This window comes from Amphimedon queenslandica, unplaced genomic scaffold, assembly GCF_000090795.2.
Source record: "Amphimedon queenslandica unplaced genomic scaffold, v1.1 AMPQUscaffold_13477, whole genome shotgun sequence".
Lineage (NCBI taxonomy): Eukaryota > Metazoa > Porifera > Demospongiae > Haplosclerida > Niphatidae > Amphimedon > Amphimedon queenslandica.
Window position 1 is genome coordinate 300,285 of NW_003546287.1, and position 17,907 is coordinate 318,191.

The following is a 17,907-nucleotide window of genomic DNA, read 5'->3' on the forward strand; positions in this document are numbered from 1 at the left end:
CTGCAGCAAAGCAATGCAAAGCTAAGCAAGGTAACATGTACAGTAACAGCAAGTCAGCAGATTTTTTATAATTTTTGAAGCACAAATTAATGTTTCATTTCACTTTTGTAATGTTACACTGATTGTTGCTAGGGCATGTGCTATAGTGCACTTGTTACCCGAGCCCACGTGTAAGTATGGAAGCAAAGGTAAAGCAGTTGTCTTGTGTGCATGATCACTTGACCCCCACTTTTAAACGGACATTGATTTTTTCTCTAGTCCTGATAATCTATTGCAAGCCGTTTGTTTCAAAATTCTTACAACAAGCAGTTAGTAAGTGAATAGCAAAATGGACATGGCCTCACTCAAACAGAGAAACACTAGCTTGTGGCTTGCTGACACGTGTTATTAAAATATTGAAATGTTTGCACTTTTGTTTGAAATTGGGTGATGCCCTTGTGAACTCCTGCAGTGACGTATTAATTTGAGGTAAATACAAGCAATGCAATGCACATAAGTGTACTTCATTAGAAGGATCTACTTTATTGCATATTTCAAGATTGTAGAAAATGTGATAAAATCTGGCACAGACACATCTATACACGTCTCTCCATATTCACTCTGTTCTTATATTGTGTGTTGATAGACAGGCAATGTGGATTGCTTAATCACAAGCTCTAAAAGCAATCATGAATTGGAAAAAATAGAATTCTCACAACCCCTATCAGATTGCATACGTGCAGGAATTCGAAAACTGTCTATAGCTTTAGAGAAAGCTGAAAATGCTGCCATGGTTCAAATATTAGTCGGGCATCATAAAAACAATCATACTTGAATATACTGCATCATAAAAACAATCATACTTGAATATACATCAATACTGCCATGAATAACAAATCTCCAAAGAATTGAGGCTTCTGTGACCATTATGTGCCACAGACTGTTAGCACCTAGAACTTTGCAAGTTCGTCAGGATAGCCGTCCATGCCATCTCACAAATTTTCTAAGTATGTCTTTTCTCCAAACAGATTCTGTGATCCTTTCATGCTGTTAAGTAACCTCTAAAAATAGCTTAGCCAGTATGGCAATTACTGTTTTGGTATTAACTAATAATAGAATCTAGAGTATCGTTACTCACATCAGAAAAGTGATGAGGTATACACCATCATGTTCTGACAATCTTCTCCATAATGTTGACCTACTTACACCAACCAAATCTGTTATTTCATTCCATGTGAAACTAGCACTCAAAAATTTCACCATTTCAGTGTTGATACTACCTGTCACTGCCACTGCAACGTTAATTTGGCAAAAAGAAGTAATTTTATCACTTGAGATGGTTGACCCAGTCATAGTAGAAGTCTCACTAGAGAAACCCAATTTTTTCTTCAGCATTAAAGAGAATACTACTGATATTATAATGGCTGTAACATTAGAGCTAAAGCACAAAAGAGTGGAAATGGAAATAATCATAATACTTTTGCAGAAGACCGCAGGATTGTGCTAATCATTGCTTGCAGTTACATGCATCATTAGGTAGAGATCTGACTGAACCCTCTGACAGTTGAATGAGAAATCCAGAATTCAGATTAGTCAATTATTTTACTGGATGTACTAAAAAAGCGGTGCGTGACACTATTCTGAAGCAGTTTTCGAGAGAATCTCGCTTAAGGGTTGTCATTGTTACAGTAGCATTTTAATTAGGCATCAATTGTCCTGATGTCAGAAGGTTTCTCCATTTCGAATTCCCTGAAGATGTCAAGTCCTATGTACAGCAACTTGAGAGGGCAGGAAGAGATAAAAGATTGTCATAGTGCATTTTGCTATTAGGTAAAGGTTTTTACAGGCAGCACTGCAATTCTTGACTATTGCAACAATAAAGAAATATAAACCAGAAATTATCTGTATGGCATAGTTAGCAGTTATTTATCAAGCAGTAATATTACTTGTAATACATGTTGGTGTGGTGATGTATGTAGTCTCAAATTTAATGCATTAAGTGTACGACTTGGATATGTAATAAGGTTTTGACTGAACAATCACATTGTGTAGTATTTTGTTCGGTTTAATTATCCATTTTACCAACTTTTTCTTGTCAACACTGTTCATGACATTACTCTAACATTTCTTAAAATTCATGACCTAGCATGATAGAAACTACGTCATACAGTAACTATTTTATCGCAGTGAGCATTTCCTGATGGACCTATGTGATGCATATACTCCTTAATTTGGTGTGAATCAAAGCTTGTGATGATTTTATTGATTGAACCCATACATTTTTCGACTTTTTCTAACCTTGTAAAAGTTTTTTTGCCCATAGATTTGCCATATGTTCCTTAACCATTCAATTAAGGTGCTCCATATACAAATCACAGAATATTGCACCCTATTTGCCTTTGAGTATTAATATATCTTGAAAATTTATGTGGCATTGCTTGCCTTTCCGGTAGTATCCATGATACTGAGTTAACAGTGTTAAAGCCTCCAAAGCACAGTTCCAATGACTAGTAGCCCAAAACATAATCAACACATACTTCCAGCAATTAAATACACTGTCTCCATCCCCCTCTTGTATTGCGTTGTGATACTTTATATAACAGAGTCCAAGACTCATCATTTCTTTAGCATATTCATGAACGTAATTTTCCTTATCTATTTTTCTGTCAGAGTTAAATGTTGGCAAATCAACATAATTATTTCAATCCAATTTGTTAGGAAAATGCAATAATGCATTGCATCCTTTTGTCCATAATCCAGAACATCTACTATTGGAGAGCCGTCTACTTCATTCATTTTTAACTTTTGCATAGCAACACAGCACATTTTACGTGGTAACTAAATTTAGAAAATCTTCAGTAGCATTGACATTTTTTATTGGGTCTGAGACAACATTTCTCCCTTTCATAAGATTTCTTAACTGCTGCATTGTTCCATGCTGAATAGTTGATGCAGTGCTATATAATCACTTCCGTATTATTTATATAATACAAGGAACATTTACTTTGTGTGAGAATATACCTCTAGCAAAATGACTTTTACAAACCAAACATGTGACACAGGTAGTGAACCACTGAGTAGCTTTGAATTAGAGCTGGAATTCATGCAAATCATTTTGGACCCACAAGCAGTCATTTGATCACCACCTAACAAAACCTGGTGGTGCACTTGAGTCATTAAGCCATTGTGCTCAGCATTCTTCTTGTGAAAATATCTACATTATAGCAAAAGACTTGGCTTACACAGTGAAAAAAAATACTTTTCAAGTTTATTCAATATTTGTAAACATTTATCCTAACTTCTCTTACTGTGCAAATAAAGTCCTAAACTCACCTATACATGCATGTATGATAATGGTGATTTTGAAATTAATTATACTATTTTGATATACCACCTTTGACTTCGAGCTCATTTCTTTAGTGAATTGTACTTAACAAAATCCTCGAAATACAGCTTTAAGAATATATATTCCTAACCAGAATACGAGCAACTAGAACTGCCATATTACGTATAATTGACATATTCTTGTCATTGGAAGGTAGTATTGGACCCTTATCGTGTTCTAGATCAATTAGAGGTGCTTCTTCTGTAATGCAAATACAAGTAAATGTTATGTTGTTTAACTATACATTTACCTAAAGATAAGCACATATTAGTTTTGTCAAGAACAGCATAAGAATTGAATTACTGTAAACTTGGAATATTTTAAGATGACTTCAATTTTACAAAAGAATGAAAAAGTAAAACTAAAACCAGTGAATTATTAATCAGTTATAAATTTAAGTTTAAAAATTAAGGTCGCGTGTATATACATGTGCACTGCATTGAGTACTGAGTAGAGCAGAAGAGCATGCCGATTTTGGACTACAATAATCCTATATGACCTGGTCCTTCTGGACATCTTTCTTCATTTATTGCACGTAGGGCTATTGCTGCAGCAAATTCTGAAGTTGGAGATCAGGCAGAACACAGCCACAGCCCTGAAAGAAGCATGGAATGTACATCAAGTATATGCCAAAGGAAAGGGCAGACATAGGACATCATGCAAAGCTACATAGTGTTTCACTGGCTTCACGAATGTTTTCAAGGAGGCTGGGAGTAAGTAGTAACTATAACTAAATGTACCGTCAGGAGCTTCAAGAAGATTTATGAACAAGAGTCAAAAAAGACTTCGTCCCGCGTACAGGAATTGTGCCTCAAGCAACAGGGAAGACCAGTAATTCTTGGAGAATGGCTATATGAAATGGTCCAACGTTTTATACTAGAGATAAAAGAGAAGGAAGAACTAATGACACATTTGTAGTAATATCTGCTGCCCATGGGATAGCCAAGTCTGTCCATAAGATACAGCTAGCTAAGTATGGGGACCAGCTGTACTTAATGAATCAAGGGCAAGGCCTTTACTCAGAAGAATGAACTTTGCAAAGTGGAAATAAAAAATCATTATTGAAGAGTTTCATGAATTGAAGATGCAAGACATCGTTGATACAGTCACAATGAAAGAAATGCCACCAGAACTCATAATAAAATGGGATCAAACTGGACTAAATTTAGTTCTAGCCTCATGGACGTTGGCTTTTAAAAGTTCCCGCCATTTTGAAATCAAAGACAAAATGATAATAAACAAATAACGGCTATATTTTGTTTCATTGTTTGGAGATCTCTTACCTGTACAGCTTATTTATGCCAGTAATACAGACTGTTGTCATCCACTAATTGCTTTCCCGGAAGATTGGTTGATTTCACATCCACCTAACCATTGGTCCACTGAGGAGACAATGGTTCAATATACTGAGGCTGTCATCAATCTATATGTTAATGGAGTTCGTGCAAGATTAGGTGTTGCAGATGATAAGCTGCATTGGCCATCTCTGATCATTTTAATGGTCAATTAACACCAGAGATCACAACTTCTTGAAGCCAACAACATCCATTCTGTGCTCATACCTGCTGTTGTACAGATCGTCTACAACCAATCGTCTACATCCATTAGAAATGTCAGTAACAGATCAATTGAATCCTGACTAAGTAAAGTAATTCAAGGTTGGTATGCCAATGAAATAGCAGACCAGCTCAAGTCTTGTACTGTAGAAGAACTAGAACCAATTGACTTGTCTACAGCAAAAATGAAGTGCTTGGGAGCTCAATGGCTTGTAAATGTTGTAGACCATCTGGCCAGCTCTCCTGATATTATTGTTAATGGATTTGTTGCAAGTGGAATAACTCGCGCCATTGAAGCTGATAAAAAAGTAATGACTGATGTTAGCAGTGAAGCTTACAATGAAAAAGAGGATGATTAATCATATGACCCGAGTGTAAAGTTGCATTTTAGAAATTGACATTATTGATTTATTTCAAGTTTATACAAAATTTTGAACAAAAAGTAGCAATTATTATGACAAACGAATTATATTTTCAATTGTCACTAGTGTTGACTTTTATCACTCGTTTTAAAATAAACAAAACCCTTTCTTCACCATGCATTTCAAGTAAACAGGGAATCGCTAGACCGCAAGTTCGTATGCTATGTTATTTATTCCATGTGTCTTTTCACTTTATACCCTATATATTTTAGAAGATTTAAATTTCACTTTGTGGATTACATTGTTATATGGAAAAGACGTAAAATTAAAAAATTAAATAATAAAGTCCGCGAAATATTCCATGTTTACAGTAATTGAAACTCTGACTTTGTTTTGAAATTGTCATGTTCCTAGGCTTAACTGTTTTGTCAATGATGTTACCACATAGTTTCAAACCATTCCATTTGGCTTCACTCATCACTTCATCATCGCATCTCACTAAAATAAGATTATCAGTTTTATCACCATTACGTGTCTCCATCAATTCCGTTTCCTCAGCAGCAGAAACAGTTAAACAATCAATAACAGTAGCATTGTCAACATCATCAAAAAGATCATTTTCTATGCTATCAAATACGACATTGCTGGACTTATAAAGTAACTCTGCTTGAACAACAGAGTCATGAAATGTGACACTATCAGGCTCAGTTTCATCAGTGTCAGAAAAATTACGACACAAACTCTTCTCTATATTCAGCATCCACTAAATTGCAAGCAGATCAAAGATTTCCAATACATCGCCTTCATTCTGTGACTCACTGACATACTGCAAAGCAGAATAATTGGTGCTGGTGTATGAGACTCTATCTCTATTTTTCATGACTTATGGCATTATAATGAAGGTAGTTATTATGATAAAATATCCTACCATAGATAATGTATTAGCCCATGTCTGTGACCATTTGATTATTGTGGCGTCATGCTAACCACCAATGTTTCCAAAACCCTGAGCAGGGTTATATCTGAAACGCTAACATACAACAATTTAAGTGATTAAATACCTTCAGAATACTTGCTGTAATGAAACTTGGGTCAATGACAACTGACAAACCTGCTTTGAACAATGTTCAAAATATAAAGTTAAGGAAATAATATTTTTAAACAGTATTTATATTCCTCCCTCTGAAGCAACACAGCATGGACGTCATCATTCCCAAAACAGGGAAACAACTGCTTACTGAAGATTGATTTTTGTCCAGTGACAAAGAATTTTGATAGAAGGAGCATAAACACATACTTAAGATAAGAATTGATCCCATGCAAATTATATTGGATCAGTTTTATTACTGGACTTTAGAAGTATTGAATTGGTCTTATCAGAACATAAAGTTTCTGCTTTTGTTGTTCATTTTTCCAATTTCTTTGACCGTTTACGAAGACTAGTTAGGGTGTTGTAATATCTGTGTAGGAACAGGTGATGGTGTGCCACTTACAACCAAGAGAACAATTTTACCATATCTGGGAGTAGGAACATAGGTTCTTTGTCAGGACTTGTATCCAACGACAACCTAATAAGGTTTAGTGACGAGAATGAATTTTGATACTATACCAAGAAAAATGTAACTCTTACTGATGATGAACAGTCCTTTTGATTTTTGGATGTTGGTGTGTGCTGTTTTTCTAGATTTTATTTAGCAGGCTGGGACCCAGGTTGACTCTGAGCCGTTGATTGAGCCGGAATAGTGTGTGCCACCAAAACCAGCAATTCCATTGGTGATGTTTGCTTCCTTCAGTAAATCAATGAGGTTTTTTTTTACATCATTAAAATGAGACAGCATCATGCAGCATTTAGAACAAAGGAAAGAGTTCCAGCCTCATCTGATTCTAGTTGATTGTGTATATCTACTACTGTAGGACTTTCTTACTTTTAAGTGACATTTTCAATTAAATAATAAACAGCAGGAATCAGCTGGGAATTACACTAGGACTGCAACAGATTACACAAGCCATACAAGATAGCTTAAGGGTGTCTTGATTATGCCGGAATAATTTTGGGAATAATAGGTAACTCTTTAATTCCAAAATAATGCTGGCTCAATGGGTGTCACATGCCAAACTCTAATTAAAAGGCAGCACGTTCCTTATCGCTGTTTAATGATGGCTGAAGGTCCTGAACCTTAATTACCTGAAGCAAGTTGTACCTCTGTACTGTAAGAGAACTCTTTAAAAAGTGATTTAGAGATATACTCTGCTGATGAGGATACTTCCGATCATAGTAGCATCTCAACAAGTTCTAGAACACTACTAAACTTCGTAAGAAGTCCAACTCAGTCTAATTTAGCTAGAAGAAGAAAAATTTGTTCTATTTATTCTTCAGTTGGTGTGTGAAGATGCACAAATCAAGGGAAGTCTTTTCACGAACCTAAGTCCGTCTCACCAGGTGTGACAATTTCTGAATTTCCAAATGAACTACTTGTTTCTAATGGAGTACTCTATTGTTCAGTCTGCCGGGACCCAGTCTCCCTCAAGAAAAGTATTATAAAGCTTCATATTGAGTCGCAGAATCACAAGACACAAATTGAAAGTTACTTCAAAGGAAGCTAAACAAAGATCGATAGCTAAATTGTCAAAAAAGCACAACGAAACCAATCATCCCAGTCATAAATTGTCCGATTCAGTTCGTATTGATCGAATACGAGTTGTGAAGTCTTGTCGTAAAGCAGGAATTCCTGTATTGAAAGTTCATTCTTTGCGGGATCTTCAGGAAGAAAATTCTGTTAGTCTCACTGGTCGTCAAAATTTGAGTGAATATATCTCCTTTCTTCATGGCAACGAAATAGAGAAAATCAAGGAGATTCGGGATAACAGTGTCAATGATTTTTGATAGAACTACACATGTAGATGAAGCTATGGCTATTATTCTGAGGTTTATTGATAATATGGAAATAAAGCAGAGTTGCTTAATAAAAGCCTGACTGGGAAAGAACTAGCACGTGATCTCAGAACTTTCAACATCCCATAGCATTGAGTCAAACAGATTGATTGCTTGTACAAGAGATTCAGCTAGTGTAAATAATGCAGCAATAGATATATTGAAGCTCTTGTACCCTGATACAGTTGACATTACATGTTTTTTTCATACTTTAGATAGAGATGGACAGCAATTTAAAATTCCTGTAGCTGTGAAGTTTTCACAGTTGTGGGTCTTGTTATTTTCTTGAAGTCATACAGCAAGGCTTGCTTGGAGGTTATTTTGTGATTGACCTGTTCCGACTTATTCTGAGACACAATGGTGGAATCGGTGGGAGTCTATAAAGCAAATTGAGGGATTTCCTGATATAGAAAACTTTATACAAGTATCAGACAACCTGGCTCCAGCTACAATTGGAAAGCTCAAAAAGATCCTTACAGATAACATCCAGAAAGTCCAGCTTGTTGTACTTGACGCTGGTGGGCCATTTGTTAAAGGTACCTATAATTTAGAAGGTGATGGTGCATTGGTGTTGAAAGCTTATGAAGAGTTGCAAATGATCAATAATTTCATAAATGTACCTCACATTCCTAACCTCACAGCTTGTGCTCAAAACATGGCTTAAGGTGACTACCGTTTAACAGCAGCTAAGTACATATGCTAAATCCTCCATACAAACTGGTTTTGACTATTTTAAAGCTAAATTTGATAGTAATCTTAAACCTAGTGTCTCTATTCAAAGTAACTCGGGTTTTATCTCTCTTAAAGTTAAAGGCTTTTAAGGTAGCTGCTTTAATTATGGATGAATTAGTTTCTCACCTGCCGTCCTTACAAAATCCTTCCACTGTGAAGGCGTTGAAAGCAGAGGTACCTGCATATATGACAGATGTGGAGGACATTAATCCTTCTGTTGATGTGGTGGATTGGTGGCAAAGGCATAAGGTAGAATAACCTAATTGGTGTGCAACATTTGAAATGGCACTTCTAATTGAACCAAGTTCTGCAACTGTTGAGCGAGTATTTTCAATTCTACAAAACTCATTTTCCTACAACCAAAGGGTATCCCTACAAGATTACATAAAAACCTCTCTATTGATACAATAATTATAATGATAGGTATTGTCCTTTATTTTATTATGGTTATGATTATATTAAAGAATAAAGTGAGAATAATAAGGGAGAGTAAAAAGAATAACAGGCTAATTTTTGAGTGTCTCACTCGTTTTAGTGACTTAGCACATAGACGATAATGACTTTTTAGATGCTTGGTAGTCGTTCTAAGAGCAGTACATGCTTATCATATACTTTCATTTCTTTGTCTTTCATGCTGTTGCTTTCTTAGTCTCATTATTTCTTGTCATTCTTTTCTCTAGCTCTCCATGATCATTGATTTTTGTAATTTTTAACAAGTCATGTTTCACTTTTTAAAAATGTTAACAACTTTTTAAAAGCATTACACTATGCAATAACATTACATCTTCATTTACATACCTTATCAGAAAAACCTCTTGTGTATGACTACAGACCTCTGAACAAGAACAACTAAACTATTATCTGAATAGACTACCTGGTACATGTGCTGCACTGTACTTACATGTACTACCTGGCTATGTGCAGTAAAGTTTTATTGCTTTTATGATAACTACTGTAATATGATAGCTTTTATGGCATAAGTGCTGCATTATAAATAATATAATAGATCAAACATAGTATCAAAACACTATGCAAAGAGGCAGTGATAATAAATTGATTTATAACGGTCCGTAAATGTTCTAATGAAGGACTTTTTGAACACAACAGACACCTGTGATGAGGACACAATTAGGACCACCCCAAAGTGTCCTGATTTCAGGGTGTCCTTAATTCAGGGTTTTTTTAAACAAGAAAGAACTAATAAATTAATATTTAATTATTTAGGAGTTATCAGTTTTGAAATTGTTATTAATTGTTTACTGGGCCATTGACTTTCAGCATTTCAAAATAACCACTTTGTCAATCACGTGCACATGCCAAAGCAGTTTCTGTACAACCATTTAGTTTGAGATAATTATGAATATGTTGTAGCACATCCATAACTTCTTCAAAATTGGAAATGATCTCGAAGGAGTTTGGCAATCCATAACATCTGCGTCAGAAGAGTTGTCAGCACTATCACTTAATGTCTGCTATTCCTACTGTTGCCATGAATTCCTCATCTCATGTAATGCTTACTGACTCAGCACAAATAGAAATCTCTTCTGATACAAATTCTAGTGCAGTACAGGCATTATCACCCTGTACCTGCTGTATAAAACTATCAGTATTATCTTGTTCATCAATGTCAGCAAATGGATCATCATCACATGTAATTCCTGGCTGCACAATCCAGAAATCACCTTCACTCAACATAATAGCCTTAGTAAAACATTCTTAATTGGGGTTTTTTTGACATTGTTTTATGCTTCTGACACCAATCTTATAGCTTGTAAAACTGTGTAGACTTCAAAACTTCTGATGCACAGGCACACTCATTGATCTTTGCAAGTACAAACCTTATCAGTAATGTACGATAGTGAACTTTAAAAGATTTGATAATGCCAAGATCCAGTGGTTGCAGTACAGATGTAGTGTTAGCAGGTAAGAAAGCAATAGTAGTATTACTGTACTTGTCACAGAGATCAGGTGGTCCAGCCAGCATTTTCTATATAAACAAAGAACCTTCCTTCCATCCTTGCTCAGTTTAGCATTGAGCTTGGACAATACATTATCCAAAATGTCACCTGTCATTCATAGCTTTGTCTTGATTGTAGTACTCAAGAGGCAATTGACTCTTATTTGTTCACTTGAAGCAACGGGGACATGCTGATTTCCATATTACTATTGGCTTTATCTCACAATCACCAGCAACATTTACAGGACATGTTACAGTCAATCATTGCTTAGGTTTTTCCCCCATTTACGCTGTTTGGTTCTCTTTCCTAACCCTTTCTCAGGAAGAGCTTGCCAGAACACACCTGTTTCATCAAAATTCCATGTATCATTAGTGCCGTACCCAACCATTAGCTCTACTACTCCTTCCTTCCAGGAAGCCATTGTATCGCTGCCAAATTTTTGAGACTCAACACTCATGGTCATTCTTTTAAATCTTCAGCCAGCGATGAAACTAGGCATTAGAAGCTTGGAAATGACTGGAAATGCAGTATAACTGAACTTGGAAATGCAGTATGACTGACTTGGAAATGCAGTATGACTGAATTGATATCTCTTTAGCTTTCTCAATTAGGTGTGTTCCATTTGGATAAATAGTTTTAGACACTGCTACTAAGTACGAGCTGTTCATTGAGTTTTGAATGAAGTCATACTCTGAACTTTGTGCCTGTTTGACATCTCCCATCAAAAGCATTTGCAGCATATAATTTTTTCATTTGTTCTTTGTTCTTCAAGATTGTAGTTATTTGGATTTTTCCACACATAGACATTGTAGCAAATTTGCATACTCCCAAGCTTCTCCCGTTCAATTTTTTTTCAACTTCATACTTCAATTTCAGGATCAGATCATTCCTTTTGGAATTATTTTGTAAGGTAAAATAGCCATGCAAAGATCAGTATTACGAATGTACAGTGACAGTTACAAGGTTCCACGTGATTCTTTTTAAGGTAGAGTCAGTATGATTATTATTAGTAACGTGGTAGCGTTACTTATTCGGATTCACCCCCAAACAATATGGCTGCCACAACTTTTGCAGCCTTGATATGCCAGGAAAACGAGCTCTTATGCTTACCAGACTTTATGGAGGACCTTATCTTGACCAGAGGACTCCAATGGTACAACTAGCGTTGCTCTACACCTTGTCTAAGTGAAAAGTCAAAAATCAGCAAACTGGCCGCTTTGTTCAGCCACCTTTTTTCATCTTCATCATCATCATCATCAGCAAGTCCTGTCAATCCAGTTGTCGGTGTTTATCTCAGTATCAGTTGGTGCTACAAGGATAATTCTGACACTAATCTACACCAACAGTCTATGCAGAGGTCCATGTCCCATCAGATCATTCTTCAAGTAAGGAAAAAGTGATATTGTGACTGTTGGATTCAGCCATCTTAGCTGCATGCCACCATTTTGTTAATTAAAGATTCTTGTTATGTGCTCCAATATTTGGGTGTGGTCGCATATGCTCAGATCTGCAGCTTTGGAAGAAGCAAGTTATTGTTTTACCAAGCTATGTTTCGAATCAACTTACTGCAATATTTTAGTGGAGGTTTCCAGCTAAAAGAAGGTATTGATTTTACCTGTTACTGTTTTATCAAGTGTTTTATTTTATTTCATTTTGAAAAAGAAACAATTATGTTATGACTTATGATATGCAATGATAATTTTGAACTTGACGACAGCCTGGAAGAACAGGAATTTCAGGGAAGATGGACACTCTTAGTTCACAGATTCTTGAACAAGGACTTGTGTCGAGACTAGTATTAATGTCACTTGTCATCAGTATAGTTGATATTCCTTCAGCATGTCTATTGTTAGACTAACAATAGTAGTAATAGCCCCATGGGATGATAATATGGGGAGGCAATGATCTTTCCACGATAGCCACATTTGACTACGATAGCAGACCATCTCAATAGACATAAAAATAAATAAATATAACACTTGATCTACAATAAAAAATTTAAGGTGTTGTTCTTTGATTTACAGTGTCCTGATGTCGTTGCAGTGCTATGAATACAGTAGTCTATTCAATGCAGTCTCTCATAAATGTTATAATAATAATAATAATAACAAAGAAAATTATTGTTTGTGTAAAATCAACAAGTATCACAATTGCAACTAAAGAAAAACTATAAATATTATTTAAAAAATAAACACAAACAAGAACATAAAAAATTTAAAAAAAACAAGATGAAGTAGGATTCCGAATGACCTACGAAAATACATAACGAAATACAGAAGAAGCTTCAGAATGTACTAGATATATTGAAACTCAGTGAATATTTTGAGCTTCAAATAGACAGGCTCCAGCAAGTTTGCTGCAATGCAGCCACACCTTCTTATTGATGCAGCAATGTGTAAAGCTACAAGTAAATGTTATAACACACCAACCAGAGATACATCACATTTGTATGACAGTGTTTAGCTTAGGCGAAGTCATACCAATATGATGTATCCTGCATGGGAGTGTTATCAACATATTTGTGTGATAATGAGTGGGCATATCAAAGGCACACAAATGCACATGCTCAGTAGCACTACACATTCTGGTAAAAATGAAAGCAATGGATGACAGAAGGCTTAAAAAAGGTTCTTTAGCAACAGATTTAGGCTCTTTGTTGACATATCTAAACTACTTCCAGGCTATAATATCTGGAAGAGTATAATCTAGGTACGGTACAGTGATCCAGCACTTGCTAATGGGCCTGTGTATTGATTTAACCTTCCCCAGCCATTTTATTTAGCCATTGCAGTTTAGACAATCATTTATAGAAAGCAGTAAACTTTACCTGCACGAAATCCTACTCTGTGCCTTGATCTAAATTTGCCTGAACTCTGGAGAATGCCTATTTTTTGGCTCTTTACTTGTTGGTCCGTGTGAATTCCCAGGCCAATGCCCAGGCTTAATTGACTGTTGACTTTCAGCTTATTAAGCTGTCCAATGTGTTACTTTGTATATTTTATTTCATAAAACAGTTTATGTCAAAACTACACGAATACAAATAAAACGACAAGGATGCATTTTTATTTGTACAACAGGTGGTGCCATTGATACACCCACTCACTATTATACAAATATTTGCTAAAGATTGCTACAGACATGCTCTAATTTGTATTACCACATTTACAATTACTCCGATTAATTTAATTTTTTAATGAATTATGAAATACTTTCCTACATTCTAACTAAAAATTGAAATGTACTATAAACCTTAGCATTTGTACAAGTACCTCAAGTGTCCCTTTGTCTCAAGTCTCATTAACTTCTAGGTTGGATGGATGTAGAGAGTGTACTGACTGCCCCCCCTAACTGTGAACTTGGTATTAACTAACTAGGCTACTAAATTAATGTTACTATTATCTCCTTATTTATTAGTATGGTGGTACCCAAAGGGCGAGTGATTGGCCATTCTAAGCCTGGCTTCAAACATCAGCAATTGCACTGTCCCTACACATGAAAGGATTCCCAATGCTAGCATATGTGAGGCTGAGAGCGTAATGAATGCATTAAACTAAGCATAAATAATTAGTAGTAGAGACCCATGATTGGTGGTACAAGTTTCCGCTGGCCAACTTCTTGGACAATGACGCAAGGTGACCCATCACCAACTTGATATATAAGAGGAGTGCACTGCTCTGCCACCTTTCTAATGTTTTCGTTGTCGAGTCCTCCACCGCAAGTCTGGCTGCTGTTGTAGCTTCCCCAAACATAAAACTATGGACCACAAAGTCCTGGGCTGGGAGGCCTGCTACCAACAATGCTGTCCTCACTGCTACAAACGGGGGGCAGGTCAAGGAAAAGCCATCTCTCCAACAAAGTATTGGGCCTTGCTGTGTGCTCCCGAGCCCTATGTAGTGTGTGAAAGCCTCCAATGGGCAGAGGTCACTGCAAGTTAGTCCCACGATTGACAAGACCCTCTTGCAGGCCTGATCTTTTTTTGATCTTTTCAGGTGGATGGAGACAACATTTGGCGAGACTGCAGGGTCCATCGACAAGTCTATAACGAGATTTATCCAGTAGTTGACAACATTGCCCTCTGGAACCGTCATTTTGACAGTGCAGCTGAAGGTTAAGAAAGTCATGCCAGCTTTAGCCCACAGCATCGCCTTGTCATGATACACTTCAGGTTCTCCCTGAGTCCATATACCCTATAGCCATCTCAAAATGTTAGGTGTAATGGGCAGTCGTGATCTTCAATGAGCTAGCTCCTGTCTCCCACGTGATACCCTCATGCCCCATATGATCTGCCTTACCCTCGGCATGTTGCCAATGCCAGGATCGTAAATGCCCCTTGCAATTTGGAGCTGGAGAATCCCCGATAAATATGCCTTAATGGTTGGTGCAGCTAGACTCAGCTGCCCCATACAGGCCACAAAATAACCATACATTCCAGTTACTGGGAGAGGCAATAATGAGCAGTTTGAACAAAATTTCACAAAACATTTTTGTGCAGTGCTCTAAGACCTTTCACTCAAGGCTGCTATACTTGCCTTAAAGTAATGTTGAATAGCTCACTCCAGATAGCTGAAGAACCAGCAGGGCCTCTGGAACTACTGCAGGAAGTAGCTCCACTACTTAGACCTGAGAGAGAAAGAAACATGGACAGTTACTGGACAGAGCATCTGCAAGACTGTTCTGAGCCACCAGGATATGACAGGCTGAGAACCATAAGTCATAATACACTGCAAGAAGTACTAACAAACACATAAAGGGTATCATACATTATGTAACATTGTTGCATTTAACATGTTGCACAGTGTATGATGCCCTATTTTGTTACATGCAAAATGTTGCTTGGAGTTGACTGCGATTCAACTTGGTGCAACAGTGTTGCATCATGTATGATAGCTTTTGCGTGGGATAGGTGTTCTTCACAGCTATAGAAACTATTCATGATGTATATCACGGCTTTGTTATCAACCAGGAACTCGACAATTTCTCTCCAATACTTCCCTCACAAAGCTGCAGCCATCACCATGGGCATCAGCTCTTTCACCTGTAGTGAATTCCCCAAAGTTGCTGTGATAATTTCACAGATATCCATTGGGGCAGCCAGAACGATGCCACACCTATACATATCCGAAACTATTGTACAATTGGGGACTGTGCTGACTACTGCCCACACAGCTGAGAGCCCGTCTCAGTGAGGGACAACAAGGCTTCACATATGTAAGTTGGCATGGGGCTACTACGTTTAGCCAGACCTTGTGCCAGGAGGCATAGCATCCAGGAATGCACACCCAGGTCTCATTACTTTTGTTGCATGCTGCAGCAGACCTGCAAGACTCTATAATGCCTCCTCGGATAACACCCACCTGCCCTGGGCTACCTTGAGCTCCGCCTCCTGGTACTCCTCCTTAACATGTGGTAGCCGCAGCTGGAGTTTCTTGTTGTCAAACAGGAAGCCTATAAACTTTAGGCACCTACTTGGACCCTCTAACTTTTCTGGTGCTAGTGGGAGGCCTAGGGAAGTGAAAACTTCCAATGTCCTTCGAACCTGTAAGGCAGATTCTTGGTGCCTCTCAATAATGATAAAGTTATCCAAGTAGTGAGAACATTATTTACGCTTTTCTGTATTAAGACCAATTGGGCTGCATCTACATTAGCCAAGAACAACTTTGGACCACTCCACAGGCCAAAATGGAGTGCACTGTTAATACAGGTGACTCCATCTCACTCCATCCTTAGCAGCCATTGATTTTCTGGTGGATAGAAATGTTCCTATGTGCCTCTTAAATGTCAGCTTTCAGTAGGAGGGAGCCCCTGCCGAACTGCTAGACTAGGAGAGCTCAGCTTCTTCCTCACTCCTCAGGTTGAGTAACAGTCAGAGAGACAGTATGGTATGGGTGCTATATGTACAAAAATGGAAAAATTTATCAACTAATAAATCCAACCTCTTTTAGACAAAAGTGCACCCGCATTCATGAATGCTGCTATTATTAGTACCATGACAGATACATGTGGTCTATGCAGTCAGGGCAATTAGTTGCGGGTACAGTCAGTGTCAATGCATGACGTGCACCATAATAACCCTGATGACACGTGACCAAAATGTGACTGACCATGTGACTTCAGACACAAGTATGGCCATGGCTGGTGATGATGGAGATCGAGATAGCCGAAGTCATAGATAATCTGATTGACGTGTCACCATTAACATGAACACATGAGTAATGCATTAGGACTCGCTGTACAGGAAGCAACAACATCACATCCTCAAGATAAGCTGCCTCATTGTCACATCATTCTAGTCCAAATCGGACCAGTCCATAACGGTAGGTATGAGTGTGTACGGGTATGCCGCAGTGTGAGTCTGGTATGGTGTATGTCTTTATGATAGCTCAGGATGTGCTAGCTTTAGGTGTGGCACTGGCCATTTTTAATTGAATCAAAAATACAAATATGGCTGATTTCATTTAAATTTAAGGTTTAAAGCAATAAATAAGATTTTTTTACAATATTTTATTGCAAAAAGTAAGATACAATACAGTAATTTAATGAGATTTTCTTGAAAATTTTGTCACTTCTCCAAAAATGCTGTCATTTGCAGGTGATTGAATCAGTTTGAAAGTTCTAAAACCCATTTCCTTTAATATAAAATACTTAAATTCTGCGTATTAAGGCCACTAAACCGCACCTTTTTGTAAGGGCTCTATTGTGAGATGGTTGTGGAAATTATGGAACAGAGATTGCAATATTAAAGACATATATTTCTGAGCCACTTACAGTTATATCAATTTTATTATTGTTTTGTAGTTTTGAATAGCTGCTTGGTGCAATACATGTCTAGAAATGCCAGGACATCCATAGGAAATGTCTAGTAAATTTTCCGTAAACTCAATTTTAATCTTTATACAGTGTCAATGGTGAAATCGTTTAAGCATCCTATAACTTGCAATGTGGTGAAATTTTCCAAGGTCACGCTTTCAATATTGTTTGTGCAACAGTAAAGCTTTTATCCTGC